The sequence below is a fragment of the Nannospalax galili genome, unplaced genomic scaffold (genome assembly GCF_000622305.1).
Source record: "Nannospalax galili isolate Female #2095 unplaced genomic scaffold, S.galili_v1.0 scaffold627, whole genome shotgun sequence".
Lineage (NCBI taxonomy): Eukaryota > Metazoa > Chordata > Mammalia > Rodentia > Spalacidae > Nannospalax > Nannospalax galili.
In genome coordinates this window covers 1,198,791-1,212,669 of record NW_008355786.1, presented here as the reverse complement: position 1 = coordinate 1,212,669, position 13,879 = coordinate 1,198,791, and the positions used below count along the sequence as shown (strand labels likewise).

The window sequence follows — 13,879 nt, the reverse complement described above, 5'->3', positions numbered from 1 at the left end:
TATATATTTATTTATTATTGGTCTTTTGGAGACAGGGTCTCCCTGTAGCCCCAGCTGGCCTAGAAATCTCACTATGTAGACCAGGCTGGCCTTGAACTCACAGAGATCTGTCTGCCTCCGCCTCCTGAGTGCTAGGATTAAAGACATGCATCACCACGCCCAGCTCAAAGTTAATTTTAATAAACTCCAACTTACTGATTTTTATATACAGATTTTGTTTGGGGCGTTATATTTAAACCATTAGCAAACCCATCTTTAAATGCTTTCCTCTTTATTTTTTTTCCTAGAAGTTGTATAGTATTATGCTTCACATGTATGTCTATGACTCATTGTAAGCCAATTTTTATAAAAGACATCAGGTGTGTGTCTAAGTTCATTTTTCCCCAAATGGATTCTCCATTATTCCAACACCATCTGTTGGAAAACTCCTTTTACTTACACCGAAATTAACTTTGCATATCTGTCAAAAAAGAGTTGATTATATTTGTGTGGGTCTTGAGATGGCTTTATCAGGGAATATAATGACTATTATAAAATATTTATAATATAAGCACAAGAATCTAATCAGGCTTAGGGCTTGATGCAATTAGTATAGTGTTTACTTCTCTGTAGTGTTTAGTATAGTTTTTAATCTCAATGAACATACCATTTTGGCAGTGTTTTCAAATTACAATAAAATAAGTCGTGGCTTATGTGGATAATAATTGGCCAAATCCTATTTTGGACATCGTGTAGAAGCACTTAAAAAATCAAGGGCTGGGGGCTGGAGTGATGGCTCAGCAGTTCAGAGCATTAGCTGCTCTTGCAGAGGACCCAGGTTCAATTCCAAGTACCCACATGGTAGCTAACAATTGTCTGTAACGTCAGTTCCAGGGGATCCAACACTCTCTTCTGACCTCCACAGGCACTGCACGACACAAGGTGCACCTACCTATGTGCAAGCAATACACTCATACACATAAAATAAAATAATAATAAATAAAATCAAGTGCTATGCTGGAAAGATGGCTTATAAAGTGCCTGCCATGCAAGCATGAGGCCTGGGGTTCAGATCTTTAGCACCTACATAAAAGCTGGGCATGGTTTCTCTCTCTCTCTCTCTCTCTCTCTCTCTCTCTCTCACACACACACACACACACACACACACACATATAACCTGAGTGCTGGGAAGCAGATTGACAGGAGTTCCCCAGCGTTCAGCATCTACCCAATATAACCAATAGAGCCAATCAGTGACCTTGGGATTCAATGACAGATCTTTTCTCAAAGGATAAGATGGAAAGCAATAGTCATAAACACCTGGCATCAACCTTTAGCTTCCACAAGCATGCACACATATGCTATTACACATACATACACACATTTAAAAAATCTAAGGGAAGTCTTTGCCTTCTGAATAGTCCTCTTTGATGGATGGAAGTGTTGTGATTATAAAAATCGTAACAGCCTATGTTTTAATTCAGTAGCAAAGTATGCTTGTATCTGGAAAAATGGTTTATCCAATATGATGGGGGATTGTCTTGATTAAGTAAATTGGGTCATATAATCCTCTGGGCTGGGATTTGGAACTGTATATAGACGAGCAAGTGAGCCGAGCAAAGGCTTCTATTGTTCTCTTCTTTGTGGCCAAAGATGTAATGTGACCAGATGCTTCAAGTTCCTGCTGCCTTGACTTCTCCACCATGATGACTGTGCCTTGGGTGAGCCAAAATAAACTCTTTCTGCCTCAAGTTACTTTTGTCCAGGTCTTTTATCACAGGAACAGAAGTAACTAGGACACCCAGCAATATTACTTGTATGATTTTAAACCAATTTCACTATATGTCAGTTAATACCATGTTTTCTTTGCTGTTTAAATTCTCTACGAGTTTGGAAAAACTTATAGAGACTTTAGGAAATGGTTAATCCTTTTGTTATAAACCTTAAACTCTAGTTCCAGGGGACCCAACACCCTCTTTTGGCCTCCGCAGGTACCAGGCATGAATGTGGTACATGTATATACATGCAAGTAAAACCTTCATACACATAAAATAAAAATAAAGTATCTTAAAAACAAAACAAAGCAGCTGGGCATGGTGGCACATGCCTTTAATCCCAGCACTTGGGAGGCAAAGTCGGGTGGAGCTCTGTGAGTTCAAGGTCAGTCTCATCTACATAGTGCGTTCCAGGCCAGCTGGGGCTACAGGGAGACCCTGTCTCAAAAAACCCGCCCAAAAAATAAAAGACGTAATATAAGCCAGGCTTAGAAGCTCAGGCCTTTAGTTTCAGCTACCTGGAAGGCCAAGGCAGGAAGATCAAAAGTTTAAGACCTGTTGAGGCTACAAAGTAAGTTTAAAGCTAACCTGGGCAATTTAGTAGAGCTGTCTCAAAAAAATTAAAAAGGGGCCAGCAAGATGGCTCAGTGGGTAAAGGCAACTGCTGTGCACGCCTAATGACCTTAGTTCAATCAATAGAACCCTTATAAAGGTGGAAGGAGAGAACCAACTTCACAAAGTTGCCCTCTGACCTCCTTATGTGCATCATGGCATCCCACCCCAACACCAGTTGTCGTCGTCATCGTTGTCGTCATCGTCGTTTTAGTAGTAGTAAATAAAATTCTAAAAAATAAAGGAGGCTGGGGATGCAGCTCAGTACCGGAATGCCTAGCAAGTGCAAGGCCCTATGTTCAATCTCCAGTTCTAAAACAAATCAAAATAAGCATAATATAAGTGAATTAGTAATAAGAAACACAATGCTCACAAATTGTTCTTTTTACTATTTCACTAAGTTATATTAAGGGAACAAAAGTGCTTGAAGAATGTTTTATTTAAAAAATTGAATAACTGGTTAAAAAAAAGAAAGCAGATTCCTTTTTTTCTTGAGGCAGGCTTTGCTATCCAGCCCACTCTGGCCTCCAACTCTCAGTCCTGCTGCCTGAACCTCCTGAGTGCTGGAATTACAGGTGTGTATCCTCAGCTCTGGCCATGATGAAGGATTTCTTAGTGGGCCACTCACATACTGTGGAGATGTAACTTTCTCCCTGCTCCCCAAAGTTGTTTTCAGCAAATGCAGTCTTAATGAGAAGTTACTAAATTGTTTAGGTTTAAAACAGGGAATGACAGAGTCTCATACGGCCTGGGCTGGCCTCAAACTCACTTCAGAGCTTCTTCTCACCCTCCTGCCTTCAGCTCCCAAGTGCTGGGATTATAGGCATGTGACATCACTCTTTGCTTCCAAAAAGTGATTCTGGAGTTAACATAAGCAGACCAGAATTTCAAATAAAATATGGAAGAGCAATGGACAGTGGAGAGGTACTAAGAAAGTAATTAAAATGTCATGGGTGGTAAGTAAAGCATGCTGTTGAGAGAATGAAGGGTAGTGGAAGGCTCACTTCTAGCATCCATGATATGTAAAAGTAAAGGAAGCCTTACACAAAACCATGAGGAAGGAGATAGTTGATATATTTGTTAGAATTGGCGGGAGACTTGGAAATGTACCAACTTCACACCCTTAGTTCACAGCAGTGTGAAAAAAAAAAGTCATCAAACTTCAGAAAACCAATTTCTACTTTAATTAGGAAGCAGCAAATAAATCAACTTAAAAATCTCAATTTAACACAGTAAGTGCTGTTGCACGAGAAAGATAAAATGTGTGAATACACTGTGGTTGCAGAACAGAAAGAAATCAAGCTAAACTCGGCAGGAAGCTTCTTCCATTTTAGCTAGTCCCCATAGTGCTCGAAGGTGCTATATAGGCTACTGGGAGAGAACTGTCAATAGTCTTACTCGGCTGTGGACTCTGGGTATAACACTACAATGGCCAGGCACATGCTAATATCATAGTGGCAACTGATATCATATTTCCAGGAGTAACCAACCACTTTGATTAGAATTGAGTTTCACTCACAGGAGGGAATTCTTATCTGGTACTGTAAACCTAGTCAAAAGCCCATGACTAAGGAAGTCATAGGCCCTAGTGGGGAAGAGACTGATATTGTTTTGATAAACGGACATGATGTGCCTGTTAAACCACCTTCTACATAATGATGTTTATGCCCACAGATCTGTGCTGCTGTCAGCCTTGGTCAGAGAGGCTTCTTTTTGCAGTGGGCAGTGATAATTTTCAGACTCATAACTGGTCAAAGTGAGGAGAATAAGTGACTGTTGAATGCTCAGCTATAAATGGGACATCTCTACCACCCACTCCAAGGACGAGGGACTATCACAGAATGAATGTAAGTGCTGGGGGAAAAGGGAGAGCAGTGTAGCTATTGCACTCTTACAGCAGCTTGATTACCTGCACAAGATTTGGTCCTTTATTATCCTGTTATGGAAGAGGAGGAGCTCCTGGGGCCACACCCCTTCCCGAATTTTTAGATACTATGGTCATTGACGGGAGGATGAAAATACATTTTCTTTTTCTTTTATTATTGTTTGTGGTGTGTGTGTGTGTGTGTGTGTGTGTGTGTGTGTGTGTGTGTGCTTGTAATGCATGTGTGGGTACGCAGCACATGCCATGGTACATACACAGAAATCATAGAACAACATTTTGGAGTAGGTTCTCTCTTTCCACCTTTAGGTCGGCTTTGGGATTTGAACTCAGATTATCAGGCTTACAGAGTAAGCACCTTTACTTGCTGAGCCATGTCACTGGTACAGGAAAAATAGTTTCTGTAGTGCCATAGCCACTGGTAAGGTGCCTATGCTCCTGTAAACAAGTTACCATGTATGCTCCTGTAACCAATCTTGATGAAGTTCATTGTGTCACAAAATAAAAAATCTGAAAGTAGATGAGAAAGGAGGAAGGGATCACTAAAGTGGGATGGGGGCAACAGAGGGCAGTGGGTGAATATGATAGAAATATATTAAATGCATGCATGAAAATGTCAAATTGAGACCCTTATTATATGATTAACATATGCTAACAAAAAACACTAGAGAAAGAAAAAAAGAAAGTGTGAAAATGGGAGAGGGGCCTCTAGAAGCCACAAAAGTGTCCATCAAGGAGCAGGCATTTATACTGGGTTTTGAGGGGCGCATAGGCACTTGGCAAGAAGCAGGCATTTATACTGGGTTTTGAGGGGCGCATAGGCACTTGGGAGAGATAAGCACAAGCACAAAGGCAAAGTCATAAAAAGGGCCCACATCCAGAAGATGATGAATAGTAAAGAGAAGAAGCACCTTCAAGTGTAACAGCCTTTAACAATCTCAAAGTACCAGGCCAAGATGGCGACAGTTCATCAGTGGTCTGCAAAGTGTGAGCCACAAATGCCTGGGGGGTCCTTGAAAGATCAAAATTAGCTGGGTGTGTTGGCTCCTGCATGATTTTAGAAGCTGGGAGGCTGAGGCAGGAGAACTGACAGTTAGCTGAAGGATGCCTATTTAGAAAACAAAACTGTCTCAAAGGTCAAATTTATTTTCATTGTAATACTAAGTCATGCTTTGCCTTTTTCACCATCATTGTCTCCTGCTATAAAGCACTTCCCAGAGGCTACATGGTGTGTGATATTATGACAGACTGAATCAGAAGTCAACCAGGAAGGGATGGCTTGAGAGACCCAGAAGAGTCACTAGAGCCCAGGAATCCAAGGCCAACCTGGGCAGCATAGAGGGATGGAAGCTAAGCAAGCAAGCAAGCAAGCAAGCAAATAAATAAATAAATAAATAAATTAGAAAAAGGCAGAAGCAAACATAAAAATCAAACTGTTACATGTTTTAATTGAATGTAGAAGAAATGTACAAAAGAGTAACATAATGCCATTCTTACTAACATACTTTAGAAAATCATAGTCATTTCTCACTTAAAATGTTCTATTTTAAAATAAATTCGTATTTAAAGTAAATATTGATAGATATAATCCAAAAAAAAACAAAAGGGTTATTTTTCAGTTCTCAAAAAATTTTAAGAGCATGAGGGTTCTTGAGAACAGAAAGTTTGAAGCAGCTCTGGTAAAAAGCATTAGAGGAAACACTCTTGCAAGTTAGATCTGGAGGTGTTTCTCTCTGGCTACACTCTCCCCTGTCCAGCCCCACTGACATTAGAAATGTCTGTGCTCTTGGAGACAGCTCTGAACGCACAGATTGGCAGAGTAGATTGACATGCCCGTAATCCCTGCATGCTCCTTGCTTCAAAAGAGTTCATCTCCCTACCTCTTGAATCTGGGTCAGTCTTGCGCTTTTGATCAACAAAATACATCAGAACTGGCATTAAATGACTTCCAACAGAGACCAAGCCCAAGTTCCCGTATCGCAAAAGCTCCACACAACAGAAGATCACAAGGGAAGAGGCCAGATCGTCAGTCACCATGGCTCAACTGTCACCTCTGGCTTCTCTACAGAGAGCCCAGATGCAACCAGTAACAGAAGTACCCTATCTACCCACAGAGCCTTGAAAGATAATGAATTCTTCAGTTTTCGTTTTGTTTTGAGACAGAGTCTTGTTATATAACTCATGCTGACCTCTAATTTGTCATCCTTCTGCCTCAGTCCCTTGAGTGCTAGGATTACAGGCCTGCATTAATCCTTATTATAAACCACGAGGTTTGGGGTGTTTCTTTCAGAGCAGTAGATATTTGATTGAGCTGCAGTCTATGTGGCTGGACTCCAGGTACAGAAGTTTGTACCCCATCTTCTAGGTCAAGCTTTCTTAGTTGGACAGGACTGACATTTGGGGCTAAGGAAATCCTTGTTGGAATGGGGTAGAAGGGCTGCCCAAGGCATTGTGGGATGTTCCACAGCCTAACTCCATCAATAGGTGATAGAACCCTTCCTTGCTCAACCAACCCAAACTATCTCCACATATTGTCAAATGCCATGGAGGACATAACCATCCTAACTTTAGAACTATTGTCCTAGGCCAACCTATTTTGAAAATAAGAATTCCCTGGGGTTGAGAAGGTTACTAGAAACAGATCTGCAGGCTCTTCCAAGGGAGACTCTCTGTATCCAGACAATAGGTATAGAATTTAAAGTTTTAGAATATCCTATTCTTTTCTTTAAACTTTATTATTTTAAATTTATGTTTATGCGTGTATTGCCTGCATGTAGGTAAGTGCACCCATGTCGTGCAGTGCCCGCGGAAGACAGAAGAGGCTGTTGGATCCCCTGGAACTGGAATTACGGACAGTTGTTAGCTGCCATGTGAGTGCTGAGATTTGAACCCGGGTCTTCTGCAAGAACCAGTGTTTTTAACCACTGAGCCACCTTTCCAGCACCCCCTAGATATTCTTACTGGGGAATACGAGGACTGCTTCAGAGGAAAAGAGGGGCTAACAGAGATGTGACCCGCTAGCACTATAGTTCTAGATATCAATCTAGAAGGAGCTGGAGGGTCAACTGAGTGGATATGAAGGACAGAAAAGAGAATAGGAGCTGGAGGCTATGCCTTAACTCAAGAGAGAAGTAATATGGGTGTTTATAGGGTGTAGTGGTGAAGGCATATTTCTGAGATTTTTTTTTTTTTAAGGAGCATCAGTGGAATCTGTGACTAACTGGGTACTGGAGAATTCAAGAGAAGGATGAAATAAAGTTTGAAAACTAAATGAGCCCAAGCCGGGCACGGTGGCACACACCTTTAATCCCAGCACTTGGGAGGCAGGCAGGCGGATCTCTGTGAGTTTGAGCTGGTCTCCATTAACGAATCCAGGCTAGCTGCAGCTACAGGGAAACCTTGTCTCAAAAAGACCAAAAAAACCCCAAAAAACTAGATGATCCCATCAAGCAAGTGATAAGACATCCCACAGAAAGAAATAAAATATTTGCAAGCTGTATTTCTGAAAAGGCATTAATATTCAGAACAAATAAGAACTCTCACAATCACTAATAAAAAGACATGTAACTTTGGGGCTCAGTTGGTAAGAGTGCTTACCTAGCATGCACAAAGCCCTAGGTCTGATCCCCAGTACCATACAAACTCGCCTTGATGGTTCAGGCCTATAATCCCAGCACTCAGAATTAGAAGTTCAACATTATCCTTGGCCACAAGGCTAGCCTGGAATACAAGAGATCTTGTCTTTAAAAAGAAGAAAAAATCAGCCAGGTGGCTCACATCTTTAATCCCAGCACTCGGGAGGCAGAGGCAGGCAGATCTCTGTGAGTTCAAGGCCAGCCTGGTCTACATAGTGAGTTCCAGGATAGCTGGGGCTACAGGGAGACCCTGCTTCAAAAAGCCACACATAAAAAACAACAACAACAAGAAGCATATATATCTCCTAATTTAAAACTAGCAAAGATCTGAATAGCCTTTTTTTTTTTGTCTTTTTTGAGACAGGGTCTCCCAGTAGCCCCAGCTGGCCTGGAACTCACTATGCAGACCAGGCTAGCCTTGAACTCACAGAGATCTGCCTGCCTCTGCCTCCCCGAGTGCTGGGATTAAAGGCATGCGCCACCACATCCGGCATAAATAGACTTTTTTTTTTTTTAAGGAGATATACAAGTGGTCCAACACCATTACCCATTAGGGAAAGACAAAAGCAAAGTCACAGTGATATATCACTATATACCTGCCAGGATGGTTGGGGGGAGGGGTGGAGAAAAGATGTTGGTGAGCATGTGGAGAAATGGAGAAATGGAATCTTTTTGCTGGAGGGTAGTATAAAACAGTGCAAACATTATGGAAAACAGTCTGGCAATTCCTTGAATGGCTAAAAACATATGGTCTATCAATATAATTATGTATTGCTCAACAGTAACAAGGAAACATAGCGCTGACAAAAAGCAGGGGTAAACCTTGCAAACACCATCCTGAGTGAAAGCAAGTGAATCTACATGTTATGAATCCTTATTTCTGAAATGTTCAGAAAAGGGAAAACCATAAGGGCACAAAGTAGGTTAGTGATTACCTAGGGCTGGGATGTGGGATTAAAATTTGGAGAGCAGGATATTATATTTGTTGCTTTAAAAAATATTTTATTGCTGGGCCGTGGTGGTACATGCCTTTAATCCCAGCACTTGGGAGGCAGAGGCAGGCGGAGCACAAGTTAGAGGCCAGCCTGGTCTACATAGCAAGCTCTAGGCCAGCTGGGGCTACAGGGAGACCCTGTCTCAAAAAAGCCAAACATATTTTTGTATTTTTATTTTATGTGTTATCAGTGTATTGCCTGCATGTGTGTCAGTGCACCCATTTCGTGCAATGCCTGAGAACGTTAGAAGACAGCACTGGGTTCTTCTAGAACTCGAGGTACAGATGGCTATTAAACACCATGTAGGTGCTGGGAATTGAACCTGGGTCCTCTGCAAAGGCAGCCAGTGCTTTTAACCACTGAGCCAACTCTCCAGCTCCTATTTGTTGCTTTTTGTGGTTAAGACCAAAATAGTTGGCAAAAAACACTTAAAGAAATGAGGATTTATTTGAACTCACGGTTTCAGAGGGTTCAGCCCATGGCTACTTGGCCTGATGTACTTAACCAAACATCTTGGTAGGAGGGTATGAGGAAGGAGCTTCTTCATGCTCAGTGTAGATCCAAAGTAGAGAAACAGGAAAGGACCTAGGGGCAGAGTAACCTCAAGGATCTTCCCCCAGTGGACCTACTTCCTCCAGCCAGGTCCCACCTCCAAAGGTTCCAGGACCTCCCAAAATAGGTCCACCAACTAGGGACCTAGGCCCCAGTCCATGACCCTTTTGGAGGGGGCATTTCACACCCAGACCATAACAGGAAGTGGCTCCCAATGGGCACACAATTCCTTTTGAGGGTGATAGAGTATACCAAAACTGATTGTAGTGATATTTGTACAATTACAAATGTGTCTAAATAAATAAATAAATAAATCACTGGAAGCTGATGAATTAGTGGTATATGTATTAAATCTCAATAAAAGCACTTAAGAATGAAAGTGAAAAAGGATGAGTTTCTAGCAATAACAACTGTCACAAGTAGGTAAAACTAGAGCAACAAGAAATGGAGGGGAAAAAAAAAACTGAGCTTTGGATACATGGAGCAGCTGTGAAGAGCATACACTGAACACCACACCTGGCCTGGAAGGGAGGGCAGGCTGCAGGGGGTAATGGTAAGAAGCTTCGACTTGCTGGACAGGGACTATGGGCTGGGTGCTGTAGGTATACTATTTATGCACACTGCTGGGAAGCTGCACATGTGTGCTGCTCGCTGCTTCTGCCCCCTCTTCCCTGTGCAAACCACTGCGGAGGGGGGGTGCTTCTCTTACTGCTGGATCTCAGCACCCTTGGTACAGGTTGGAAGAAAGCTGCACACAACCTTTACAGGATGAATAAAATGCAGTATCTTTTAACCTTGCCAACAAGGGGCAGTGGCTACATAGTGCTATAGTCTCTTAATCTCTCGGAACAGATTTGGAATGAAGAAAAGCACTAAAGGTCATATAAACCCAATTTCTGCAAATTTACAACAAATGACAACTGTGTTAGATACCAGGGCTAATACAATGATTAGCCCAACAAGACCTGGAATAAAAACACACTTAAAACAATCCATAGGGGTTGGAGAGATATTTCAGTGGGTAAAGGCTCTTGCTGCCAAGCCTCCCTGGGACCCACATACATAGTAGAAGGAAAGAATCAATTCCAGCAAGTTGTCCTGTGACCTCCACATTCATGCCTCAGTGTGCATGCACACACACACACACACACACACACACACACACACACACACACCATAGATACAGCTGAAAAAATTTTTCTTTAAATTGCTCACATCCTTGCCAGTTAAGGAAGATCTTTCCCATATATTATCATATCAAACCTCTTTACCCCTAACAAGGGGGTTTCATTGCTATCCCAATCAGGTTTCTGCCTGCACGAAACTACACATTCCATGATGACCTCCATGTCGCTAAACGGAACAGCTAGTCCACTGCACTTGAATAAGCAGCTGTTGACACAGCTGATCACTTGTACTTGGCTTTCAAACCACTATTTTCTCCACTTTTCTGTTTTCTCCTTTGTCTCCTTAATTCCTGCCCTTGTCCAGGAACTTTCAAACTCAAGCCCAGAGCTCAGTCCTTGCTCACTTCTTGATCACTCTCATGCCTTAACTACTATGTTATAATGACACTGGAAGTTCTCTCTCAGACTCTGCTCTGAACCCCACTGTCAAACTCCCAAGTACAGAACCACTAGAACAGGCTGTCATCTCCAAGCCAACATGTGCAAAAAGGATGTCTTGATTTAAACCCCTTAACGTCACCTTTGATGCATTTCTTTTACCCTATGTCCCATCTATCAGGAAATTCTGTTGGATCTACTTTTAAACTATATGAGAATTTGACCACTTCCTGCTGCTTCCTTCATTGCTACTTTGGTGTTAAGTCATCATCTTATTTTACATGGAGTCAGACAGAAACTTCCATGTAGAGGGTCCCTCTTCTAACCTTGGTGTTCCTGGATCTACTCTCAACATGGTAAATAGAATTATCCTTTGAAATCTCAGGCATCCCATGTTACTTTTCTGTTCAAAACCCTGTGCTGGCCCATTTAACTTACAATATACACAGCAGTCTGTAGGTCCTCCTGATCTTACCATCTTCCCTTCCTCTACTTCCTAAATCACAGGGCTCATGAACACAGGCCTTGCTGTTCTTGGCTTGGGACTGGTGAGCACACATCAATCATCACATGCTGGAATGCTCCTCAGGGCTAACATTCTCACCTCTTACCATTCTGTTTAAAATTTCCCTTCCTAATGCAGCCTGCCCTGACTACTGTGCTTGGCGCCACAAACCTTTACCCTTCCATTTAGGTTACTTCTTCTGTCTAGATCATCTACCGCCTTCTAATTCATAGCATACAGATGTTTTCTATTTTATTTGATCCCCTCCATTAGAATTAGCAGTCTACAAAGGTGGGGCGTTTTGCTTTGCTCACTGATGGTTTCCAAACTGGCTGAAAATTGAGGTCCTTAGGAAGGTTAGACTTGCACAAAGTTCTGAGTCAAAACATGTCTGAGCAACAATTTGAACTTCAAACAAAATTCAAGTTCTTTCCATATAGTTTTTCTACTCCTTGACCAGAAATTAGTGAATCCTTCAAAGAACTCCAGGCTGCAAAATGCTTCCTGCCACCAGCAGCATCTTTCAGCTGTTAGGATCCACCCTTTCCTTCCTTCTCAGTTCTATGATTGCCCATTTCCTACTGAAGAACGTTAACCTCTTACTTTGGCCTCTTAGATCTGCCATAGCTGAACTGAAAACAGCCTCCCAGTCCAGATTACTGTCAGTTTCCACCATCAGAGGTAATCCACCAGGACAAAGTCCTCTGCTTGATTTAGCCCATTGTTTCTCTGTACATATTTTGAATAGAAGTTGAATGCTTCTCAAAAACACCTGTAGAACATCCTTAGGCCCTGGGTGAGCACTTTAAGCATATCAGTTCTGTTCCAATTTCTCACAATAGGATTAGCTGGATATTTATCTGAAAGAAACAGATAAATATCCAGCCCCTGAAGCTTGTCTGGGACCTCACAACCTAAAATACTGTGTTTTCGCCTCTCATGACCTTATCAGAAGCGCTTCCCTTTTCTTCCTTAAGTTTTCTGAATTTTATTTGCCATCTCGTCCTACAATTCTTCCTGCCTTCCTTTCTTGCCTTCCACTCACAACTAGGCCCCTTTTATCCCACAGGCCCATAGTGAGGCATTGAACCTGCACATGGGAGGTCAGCCATACCCTAATCTGGTTCCCCTGTGCCCCCACTACTGTAAAACTAAGGAAAATACTTCAGGCAAAAATGTAAGGGGGTACCGTGACCAAGGTAAACATTAAAATAGGATAATGTTATTTTTTTAAACACCAAAATTGGGGCTGTAGAAATGATTCAGTTAGGTTATGATCAGTCTTTCAGAGGGCCAGAGTTTGACTCCCAGCACCTATGCCCAGAGGCTCACAACTATCCATAACTCCATCTCCAGGGAACCCTACCTTCTGGCCTCCTTGGGCACCTCCCGCATATGTACATACACTCAAGACACAGTCTCTCTCTCTCTCTCTCTTTCTCTCTCTCTCACACACACACACAAATAGAAGTAAATTCTTAAAAAAATTCTTTAAAAAAAACTTTAAAAAAATTAAAATACTAAAAATAATGCAAAACCCATGATTAGCAAAGTAACAGAATTTCAAAGACAGAGCTCTTGGCATTCCTGCCTTAGCTGGGGACTCAGGAGCACCACCTTTGACCCTGCATGGCCTACTCTGGGCACCTGGGAATTCACACTTCCAGGTTTAAATAAAAGCTGGGTACAGAGGGTGCTTGCGCGCCGGTGCGTGCAGTGGTGCGTTACACAAGCGTGTACGCACGCCTCTGGTCCGGCTCCTCTTTGTAAGTCGTGGCTGAGGTCTCCTCCGCAGAGTTCACACCTTGAATTCTGGTCTGACAGACAGGAGCACCTGCAGGGGCTGTGTAGATTAAACTAAAGATAACCTCTCACACTATGCAGCTGAGGCACACCAGTCTTACACTCCAGCTGCCGCTGCCGGGGAGGCCACGGACAGCTACGTCACCAAACACCCCGCCCCCTTCGCCGCCCCCCGCCCCGGTCAAAGCCGGACCCTTCCGCCCCCCTCAGAGCCCTCGAGTCAGGCTGCAGGGGGCCTTAGAGGGCAGAGGCGGAGCCGCATCTGTGCCCCGCCCCTCGCGTGCTCTGCGAGCACCTGCCCCGCCCCCTCACACCTCCTCGGGACCGCTGCCCCGCCCCGGCCGGTCATAATTAGGCAGCCGGCTTGGACTGCCGCGTCAGCGCCCCGCGTGGGCCAATCGCGGGCGCTCCTGGGAGGTCGCGTCACAGGCCGAGCAGCCAAACAGAAAAGTTTAATAAACAGCGGACCGAGGGCTGGCTGCGGCGGGCCGGGAGCGAGCTGGGGTACGGCGGCCTCACCTGTCCCCTCTCAGCGGCGGCGAGTGGCGGCAGCGGCAGCAGCAGCGCGTCGGGCGG

General features: G+C 43.3%; 1 protein-coding gene across 1 annotated transcript in view; it reads left to right on the top strand.

Annotated features, from left to right (window-relative positions):
• Positions 1–13,744: 13,744 nt before the first annotated feature.
• Zfand6 (zinc finger AN1-type containing 6) overlaps positions 13,745–13,879 on the top strand; it is a gene marked incomplete in the record, with an annotated part of 73,512 nt that continues 73,377 nt past the window's right edge. The window contains 1 exon segment of the mRNA XM_017803263.2: positions 13,745–13,879.